Below are 9,012 nucleotides of genomic sequence, written 5' to 3'. Positions count from 1 at the left end.
AAAAAAAAAAAAAAAAAAAAAAAAGAGTCTGCCCAAATCCACTGACCAGCATTAGGATTGGGCTAATCTTTCTTAGTTGAGAACACTATAGAAGAAAGTCCCATTGGGCCTGGCAGTGAGATGCTTTCAGGCAGTTAAGAAAATTCAATTTACCTTTGCTGAACGTTTACACGTTGTGCCACCTGCCTCTGGCAGCAGAGAAGACCTAAATTGCACACCCTGAAGGGTGTTTAAGTACAAAAACAAGGCTGCCTTGACACAGTGAATGGAACCAGGGTGCATTTGCACTTCCAAATTTCTCAATTTCAGCCCAAGATGGGCTCTGTCCAAGCGTTCCTGTGAAAGTTCCTGTTCGGGTTTCCCATCTGAACGCTCACACGCGCAGGGACAGAAGATGCTCCACACTGGTGCCTCCAACACATGGCACTTGTGCTCCCTGAAGCTTACAACTCAGTCGTTGCTTAAGGGGCCTAAGCAAGGTCTTTTAAGCCCTCCCAGGACCTTCCCACTTGACAGAGGCTGTAGGGCCTTGAGCCTTAGGGGAGTCCCTTCACACGACGCGAGCTCTAGGATCCAGGGCAGCACCGAGGCCACGCCTCTGATGTCCCCGCTCCGGATGGCCCGCGCGCGGGCACGGAAACCTGTTTCCAAGGGAGGGCGTTGACTCCAGAGGTCTCTCCCCAAAGGCATCCCGCGGGTAACTGGGCATCAGTTCCTCTTTCCTGCCTGAGTATCTCCCAGTTCTGTGACGACCAAGTCCCGCTCCAAAGGTGCAAGAAGCTTCCGGGCTGTGGATTTAGCTTCTGTGCTGCGCGGAGCGGACCTGGAAGAACTGGAGTGGCGTAGGCAGTCAGTTGACCCACGTGACTCGCCTGGGCACTGCTTAATGGTGCTCGCATTCCTTGGATTATGTGAGGCCGTGGGCAGTCAGGAGGATCGGCATCCAGCTCTTTCTGCGCGTGCGCTGCCCCCCCCCCCACCCCCGGAAAAATCTTTCAAATGGCATACTCAATACTGGTTCACTTAGTCCTGCTACCTTCCTCTCCGAGGTCGGGACAGACAAGCCCAAGTTTTCTTCCTTCCCGGCGCCTGGTGCAGGTGAAGGATCTGGAACCAGGCAGTCAAGAGGTGCGGAGACCACTGGGACGCAGCAGTTTTCCTTCGTTTTCGCGTGTGCTGCAGTATGCCTGCTGTCACGTTCAGCGAGCTGCGAACGCTGCAAGTCTGCCGGGTTTTTGTTTTGTTTTGTTTTGTTTTTTAACATCTTTATTGGAGTATAATTGCTTTACAATGTTGTGTTAGTTTCTGCTGTATAACAAAGTGAATCAGCTATATGTATACATATATCCCCATATCCCCTCCCTCTGGCGTCTCCCTCCCCCCCTCCCGATCCCACCCCTCTAGGTGGTCACAAAGCACCGAGCTGATCTCCCTGTGCTATGTGGCTGCTTCCCACTAGCTATCTATCTTACATTTGGTAGTGTATATATGTCCGTGCCACTCTCTCACTTCCTCCCAGCTTACCCTTCCCCCTCCCGGTGTCCTTAAACAGAATTTTAAGAAGTTAGCCAAGATAAAATGAGAAACTGATTTAGACTTAGGTCCCAAATTTACAGTTTCAATGATTTAGGAGAATTCCTTGGTAGCCATACTGAGCCTCAGTTTTCACATTTGTAAAAGGGTGAGGATTAAAAAAACTGATACTTCTGGAAACGCCTGTCATTCTGATTGGATATTTTTAAAATGTTGACTGAAATTTAAATGGATAAATTATAAAAAGAAGATGACAAAAAGGCCTATTATCATTTCATTACCCAGATAAATCCTGGTGATCCACTGATAGGAGAAGGGGCTTCTCTAAGTAGTTTTCTTCATCCTGATTTCTGGACACTCCCTTCTTTAATCTGCTTTTGGAGGCAGGGGGTGACATTTTGGCAAGTTTTTTTTTTTCTTTTAACATCTTTATTGGAGTATAATTGCTTTACAATGGTGTGTTAGTTTCTGATTTATAACAAAGTGAATCAGTTATACATATACATATATCCCCATATCTCTTCCCTCTTGTGTCTCCCTCCCTCCTGCCTGGGTTTTTGATCCCCAAGCTCGCAGTTCTCTGGAGGTCGGATGCCAAGCCCAGCAGAGCGTTGGTGCGTGCGGGGGTCATTTGGTGCCAGACTCAGTCCTGTCCCTTGCCTCTTGGGCCCTTCTTTTTCTGAAACCACGATCCCTAGAGTTAGTTCCTCCAGGATATTCTCCAGACCCTGTGACCAGCTTTTTCATTTCTCCCTCCTGGGGCTGATACTTTCTACAGTGTCTACAGCCAAAATATCTCACTACCAGGAGGACCTTCACCACCAACTGGTCATTTAGGACTCTTCCTCATTTGTGGAAATCCACGGGCCTTTTGCCACTTCTCTTTTCTGGTAGGCTATCTCTCAGGCTTAAGGTAGTGCAGGCCTCCCACCTGTAAAAAATGGGTCATCCCTATGGCCCTTAAGACAAATTACATTAAACTGACCCCCATCATTTTTTAGACTTTTAACCCTCCAGTTTAGTTTGTTCTTTTCTCATGGTCTTGATTACCAACCCATCTTGGGACCAGAAGAATTTATTCACCTTCACCTTTAAAAGGTGGAGCTTGGTTGGCATCTTTCCTCAGGCTACGTTGTTAAAACACATGTTTCAAAATCAGGTATAACATTTCCTTTGGCATTTAGGTTTAACAATTTTATGAGACAATATTTTTCTCTTTGAGCTGTCCTGGCATCATGCACTTCTGAACCAAATAATTCATATCTGATCCTTATATCAAAGGAATAGATTTGGCATTAGCTTCAATGGAAGACTACCTCAAAGCCTGTCCTCTTTGAATGGTCTTCCTTGGACTTAAGCTGCTGCTGTGTGGAATCCCAAATAAACCCATATGGAGGAGAAATGAGGCTTCTGGCCAGCAGCCCCAGCTGGGTTTCCAGCTGGCATCTACCAACAACTGTCTGCCTTGAGAGGGGGGTCAGTTGGGCCTTCTTTCTTCCACACCTCGGAGAATGGAGTCATTTTCAAGATGTAGTCTATGAGTGAGGTTTGGGAAAACAGATATTAGTTGGTATGTTGCAGTGAGATGGGAATGAATGACAAGCAAAAGTTGGCAGAAAGTGGGGGGCTTCCCGGGTGGCGCAGTGGTTGAGGGTCCGCCTGCTGTTGCAGGGGACACGGGTTCGTGCCCCGGTCCGGGAGGATCCCACGTGCCGCGGAGCGGCTGGGCCCGTGAGCCATGGCCATTGAGCCTGCGCGTCTGGAGCCTGTGCTCCGCCACGGGAGGGGCCACAACAGTGAGAGGCCCGTGTACCGAATTATATTTGGAATATTTCCAGTGGAGTAAAAAATATTTCAGCAATGCAGACAATTTGTGTTGTGAGTGATGGTGTTGTTGGTAAGATGTGTCTTGACATGCTATACAACAATAAGTTAATGTCTGAATACGTTCCATGGTTTCTGACAACTAGGCAGTCAGTAACTGGTGAGAGCCATACACTTCTGGAATTTTTGATCCTGCAGGACAAGAAAGATTTGACAGAACAAGCCCTCAGCTATCCACAAACATATATTTCTAGTCTTTTTCAGTGGTCTTCGGCTCTTATTTGAAAATGTGAAAGAAAAGTGGGTACCTGAGATAATTCACCATTGTTTGAAGACTCCTTATTTGTTGGAGCCAAAACTGATCTCAGAAATGTGATACCCTCTATTATCGAGAAGCTTGCCAAGAACACAGAAACCTCTCACTCCGCAGACTGCTGAAATGCTGTTCTGTGACCTGAAGGCTGTCGAATACATGCAGTGTTCTGCATTCTCACAGAAAAACCTAAAGTATGCATTTGACAAAACACTACTGACTGCCTCGGAGACTCTGGAACCGAAGAAAAGCTGCAGGTGATTGCTGCTTTGAACATATCTTCAGAACTCTGCACCACTGGTGTTGTCATCAGACTAAAAGCAATGTTTAAATCAAATTAAAAATTAAGGCTCTGAGCCAATTTAATGTACCATTGTAAAAGTGTATAATTTAAATGATACGTTACTCTTTTGTGCTATGAATGCTTATAAAGTGTTAGAGAAAAGCTTTTTTTTTTTTTGCGATATGTGGGCCTCTCACTGTCGTGGCCTTTCCCGTTGCCGGACGCGCAAGCTCAGCGGCCACGGCTCACAGGCCCAGCCGCTACGCGGCATGTGGGATCCTCCCAGACCGGGGCACGAACCCGTATCCCCTGCATCGGCAGGCGGACTCTCAACCACTGCGCCACCAGGGAGGCCCGAGAAAAGCTTTTTGATGTCCAAAGTTTCCTGTGTAAATAGTGTCTGTTGGTTGACAGATCTAAAGTTTCTGTCTCGATGGCATTATTACAATGTTAGCAGATGCTTGCCAGCAGGTGTGACTAGTAAACACTGACAATACAGAGGCTTCTTGCCAAAAAATAAAAGTCTGGGGACAATGAAGGTGAATTTACCACACTGAAGTCCTCCAGCAGTCATAGAAAAAACCATGTCCTGTCCGACGTGTAACTCCTGCCAAAAGTTGGCCTTATCTGTGGTAAAAGAGGCCATACCATTGTGGCCCTTGAAACTTGTCTGTATTATCTTTTGTTCAGTGAAAAGTTTACACACCCAAGTGGTTGTAACTGATACCTCTGAATGTATTGTGGGAACAGATGTGTTGATTCTTAGGAATATTCCCAGTGGGGAAATGCCACAAATTAAACAGTGCTAGTGGGATGAGTATACAACTAGGAGCCCACCTGGATCTTTCAGCCCAGTTATGTGATGCCAGTCGAGCAGGACAGGATGCCAGGCGAAGGGAGGAGAGGGGATGAGCAGATGACTCTACTGACTAAGGAAGCAGTAGTAAGGAGATACATAAGGAAACTACCTAGCAGGCTATACAGACTGCCCTCCTATTTCGACAGGCTAGTTCTAATGAGCCTCTTGAGCTTCAAATATCAGTGCTTGACAGTGCTTGCAGAAGACTGCATCTGTGGCACCAGGCAGTGGTGCCCACTAGGGTTTTGGACACAGCATTTTCGTAACACCACTGCCTGGTATACTCCATTTGAGGGGTAATTATTGGCCTGTTGTTGAGCGCTGGTGGACCCTGAGAAGCTAACTAAGCAATAGCACATGATGTTATTCTCTGACCTGCCCATTCTGGAATGGGTCAAAAATAAAAATGTCAACAAAGTGGGTATTGCCCAGCAAGCATGCATTATGAAATGGAAATGGTATATCCAGGAAAGAAGTAAGACTTGGTATATTACTTTTCTATTGCTGCTGTAACAAAGTACCACAAACTTAGTGGCTTAAAACAACACAAAATTATCTTACAGTTCTGAAAGCTAGAAGTCCAAAATGGGTTTCAGTAAGACTGAAATAAAGGTGTTGGCACGGCTGCCCTCCTTCTAGAGGTTCTAAGGAAACATCAGTTTCCTTGCGTTTTCCAGTTTCTGGAGGGTCTTGGCTCATGACCCCTTCCTTACATCATTTCAGCCTCTTGCTTCCATCATTACATCTCCTACTTCCTCTTCTATAGTCAAATCTCCCTCTGGCCTCTTTCTGTTAAGGACACTTGTGATTACATTTAGGGCCCAAACGGCTATTCCCCATCTCAGGATCCCTAACTTGATCACATCTGCAAAATCCCTTTTACCACATAAATTAACACTCATAGGTTACAGGGATTAGAACCTGGAAATCTCTGGGGGCTGTTATTCAACCTACCACACTGGGCATTAATGGAATCTCACAGCTACATAACTACTAGGAAGATGTGGCTATCTCAGATGCAGGATCTATGCTATCACCTTAGGCTTCTTGGGGGTCTGGGTACACTACAGCTCCTAAGGATCCCTAAGCCTCATGGATATGCCAGCTAAGTTAAAGGTCAATGGGGTTATATAGGAAAGAGTTAACATAGCAGATCTGAGCCTGCTTATCCTTAGGAAGTTCTGCTTACAAGGTCGGCCTTTTGCTGGTGTCTAAGATGTGATTTGGAGAGGGTTCCCACCATCCACAGAACTGGTAAGAGTGGCTCACTGTACCTAAAATGTTTGTACAACCAGTGTGGATTATGCTGGATACCTGCTTTCCTCCTGGGAGTCTGGAATTTTGGTATGTGTTAGGCAGAAGGTGCCTATATGACCAGCTTCCCCAGGAGGTAACATTTCACATGTGTTGGCACAACTTGTTGATGGGGGAATTAAGCTGTCCTGTGTGACTCTACTGGGAGAGGACTCTTGGAAGCTTGTGCCTGGTTTTCTCTAGGCTTTGCACCATATGCCTTTTCGTTTGCTGACTTTGTTTTGTATCCTTTCACTGTAATAAATCTTAGCTGTGCGTACAACTATGTGCTGAATTTTGTCAGTCCTCCTAGTGAATCATTGAACCTGGGGTGTGGTCTTGGGGCCCCCTATACAGGAATGTACTGGAATGGTACAGCTGTGCAGCTTTAAAGAAAACTGTAAAACTATGCATGGAAAAGGGAACTCTGCTCATTGAGCAGAGTTTAAGTTGTGATGTTTGCTCTAAAAATGCCTCCCAAAATATGCCTTGTTGCATTTTCATTGACTCATGGCATTTTCATTGACTCATGGGTAGCAGTGTAGTCTGGTACTTGGCAGCAGGAAAGTTGGATGATCAAGTCTCAGCTCAGAGGGGCCAAATGGGGCATAAGATTGCACAAGACCCATGCCCTCTGTTTGTGACCCGTGTGAATGCCTATGGAAAAGGACTCTTGGAGGATGAACATCAATGGAAGCAAGCTGATTTGACCTGAGCTTCCCAGGTAAGGACCATAGCCACCTGAATATACTATTGCACAGGGCAGCAATCCATCTACAAGTCAGAACCGGGCCTAAAACTAAGCTCCAGTGATTCCAGCACCTGAGACAAAGGAAGCCTGGCACACATACCCAAACTGCCAACTACGCAAAGGGAATTTGGGGACACATAGTCTGGGGCACTGGACCTGGCTGGTCTTGGCACGTGGACTGTGTAATTAACTCATTCACTCTTTTCCTCCCAAGTCTACCTCCTGGCATACTAGGATACTGGAATTTGTGTGTATCAAAGAAGAGCCAGGATGTGGGAGATTCTAACTCGATGTCCTTTTACTGCCCAGCTAAGCTTGCTAGATTTGGGTGGTTACGGATAATGATGATAATGATCATGGATGTGAGATGACAACTCTAAAGTGCTTCTGGTGTTGCCCACATATCAGAGGACTGTAGGTGTTCTAGGTGGTACAAGGAAGAAACTACTGAGCCACCTAGGAACAAGTCTGGGTGTATGGTGTGAATAAGACATGGGGACAACTGGCAAAAGGGTGACATGATTGCTGTGGGGACTGATGCCAAGCACTTGGGTGTGGTAGCTAGCACAGGACAACCTTAACTGCTGGGGAGGGATGGGACTGGGGCCATTCATCTCTTTCAGCTCTGATCTGCAGAGCATCGTTGCAGAGCATTTGGTTTTTTTTTTTTTTTTTTTTTTTTTTTTTATGTAATGACTGTAGTAATCAGTTTATTACACAGATTAATCATTCTTGAACGTACAAGCTCCAGAGGAGCAATTGGGTCTTTAAATATACACAAGTATTTCCATTGAATGAATTTTCACTCTTACATCCAGATAGACCTAAGCAGTTAAAAACATAAGAAAAATAAGAGCTATTAGCTATGTATTAACTGAGAAACCACATACAAACCAAAGAATATGGAAGAGAGAAAGAGGGGCTGAAGGGCGAAGGTTGAAGGGTGGGGAGATGTAAAAGAGTTGGAAACAAAGCCCATCACACTTTACTTACTAATAGCTCCAATCCATTTAAATGTTGACCAGTTAAACTTAGACCTTAAAATACAGGATGTAGGTAGAGTTTAATCTGATTGGTCATAACTTTCACCTAAGACGTTAAGTCCTTCGGAATAAAACGAATACAGAAACAGCTTCATGTTCTTCGTCTTGCTTTTCATAACTGTTTTGAGTTTAATGGGATTTCACTTAAAAAACAATCTCCTACAGGTCAGTGGAGCTTTCCTTCCCCATCCAAGCACACACCATACCCATCACCCCTCACAATGCCGTTATCCAAGTTTAAGTCAATAAGGAAAGCTTTTAGTCTCACACCTAGGTTATGCCTGGAGAACTGGCTTGTCACACACACACTTCTCTGCTAGGAGGCAATGTTGGTACCGAAGTACAGTATTTCTAGTTTGTTGTTTCAAGTATGTACAACACACAGCACTGCTGTATCAGGTAAACGCGCACAGGGGAAGGTGGAGGCCTGGGCTCATAGAAAGCAGTCAAATGGAAATCAAAAGGACTTTCTTTCAGAGTTCCCCTATCCTTATTTGTAGAGGTTATCCAATAATTTCTTTAATTACATCGCATACTTCTGAGTCCCTTCCGGAGCCGTTTTTTTTTTTTGCGGTACGCGGGCCCCTCACTACTGTGGCCTCTCCCATTGCGGAGCACAGGCTCCGGACGCGCAGGCCCAGCGGCCATGGCTCACAGGACCAGCCGCTCCGCGGCATGTGGGATCGTCCCGGACCAGGGCACGAACCCATGTCCCCTGTATCGGCAGGCGGACTCTCAACCAGTGCGCCACCAGGGCAGCTCCCAAACTCTTCTGTTGTACTTTTCTCTATCTGTTTTGTAGATCCGAGCAATCTCAGGCACTAAAGGATCATCCGGATTGGGATCACACAACAGAGAACAGGTGGACAAAAGTACTCCTGAAACAGTCCTGGAGACCACTGTGACCGTAGAACATCAAGACAAATGCTGCCATTACTGTTAATATTTGGATGATAAAGTCTTGTTGTAAATGCAACCTTAGGTGGTTTGAAGGGGTAATCTGTTGGGAAATGAATTGTCAAGAAAAATACTCCACCCTGATAGGGACTGTCATTTGGCCTCATTATTGTAGCTTGCCAATGGAACAAATCATCTCCAACGGGACCTGCTGAA

At 45.7% G+C, this 9,012-nt stretch overlaps 2 pseudogenes across 1 annotated transcript in view; one reads left to right on the top strand and one right to left on the bottom strand.

The window, feature by feature from the left end:
• Positions 1 to 3,393: 3,393 nt before the first annotated feature.
• Positions 3,394 to 3,931, top strand: LOC103079095 (cell division control protein 42 homolog pseudogene; annotated as a pseudogene).
• Positions 3,932 to 8,422: 4,491 nt separating this feature from the next.
• LOC103077436 (ubiquitin-conjugating enzyme E2 D2-like) overlaps positions 8,423 to 9,012 on the bottom strand; it is a 654-nt pseudogene continuing 64 nt past the window's right edge. Inside the window, exons 1-2 of the transcript XR_456962.1 lie at positions 8,674 to 9,012; positions 8,423 to 8,461 (exon numbers count right to left, since the gene is read on the bottom strand). The exon at positions 8,674 to 9,012 is cut by the window's right edge and continues 64 nt beyond it. The product of XR_456962.1 is annotated as a ubiquitin-conjugating enzyme E2 D2-like (transcript). The remainder of the gene's footprint in view (positions 8,462 to 8,673) is intronic.

This window comes from Lipotes vexillifer, unplaced genomic scaffold (genome assembly GCF_000442215.2).
Source record: "Lipotes vexillifer unplaced genomic scaffold, Lipotes_vexillifer_v1.1 scaffold260, whole genome shotgun sequence".
In the NCBI taxonomy this organism is placed as follows: domain Eukaryota; kingdom Metazoa; phylum Chordata; class Mammalia; order Artiodactyla; family Lipotidae; genus Lipotes; species Lipotes vexillifer.
Note: the sequence above shows the minus strand (reverse complement) of the source record. Positions and strands in the feature narration are given on the sequence as shown.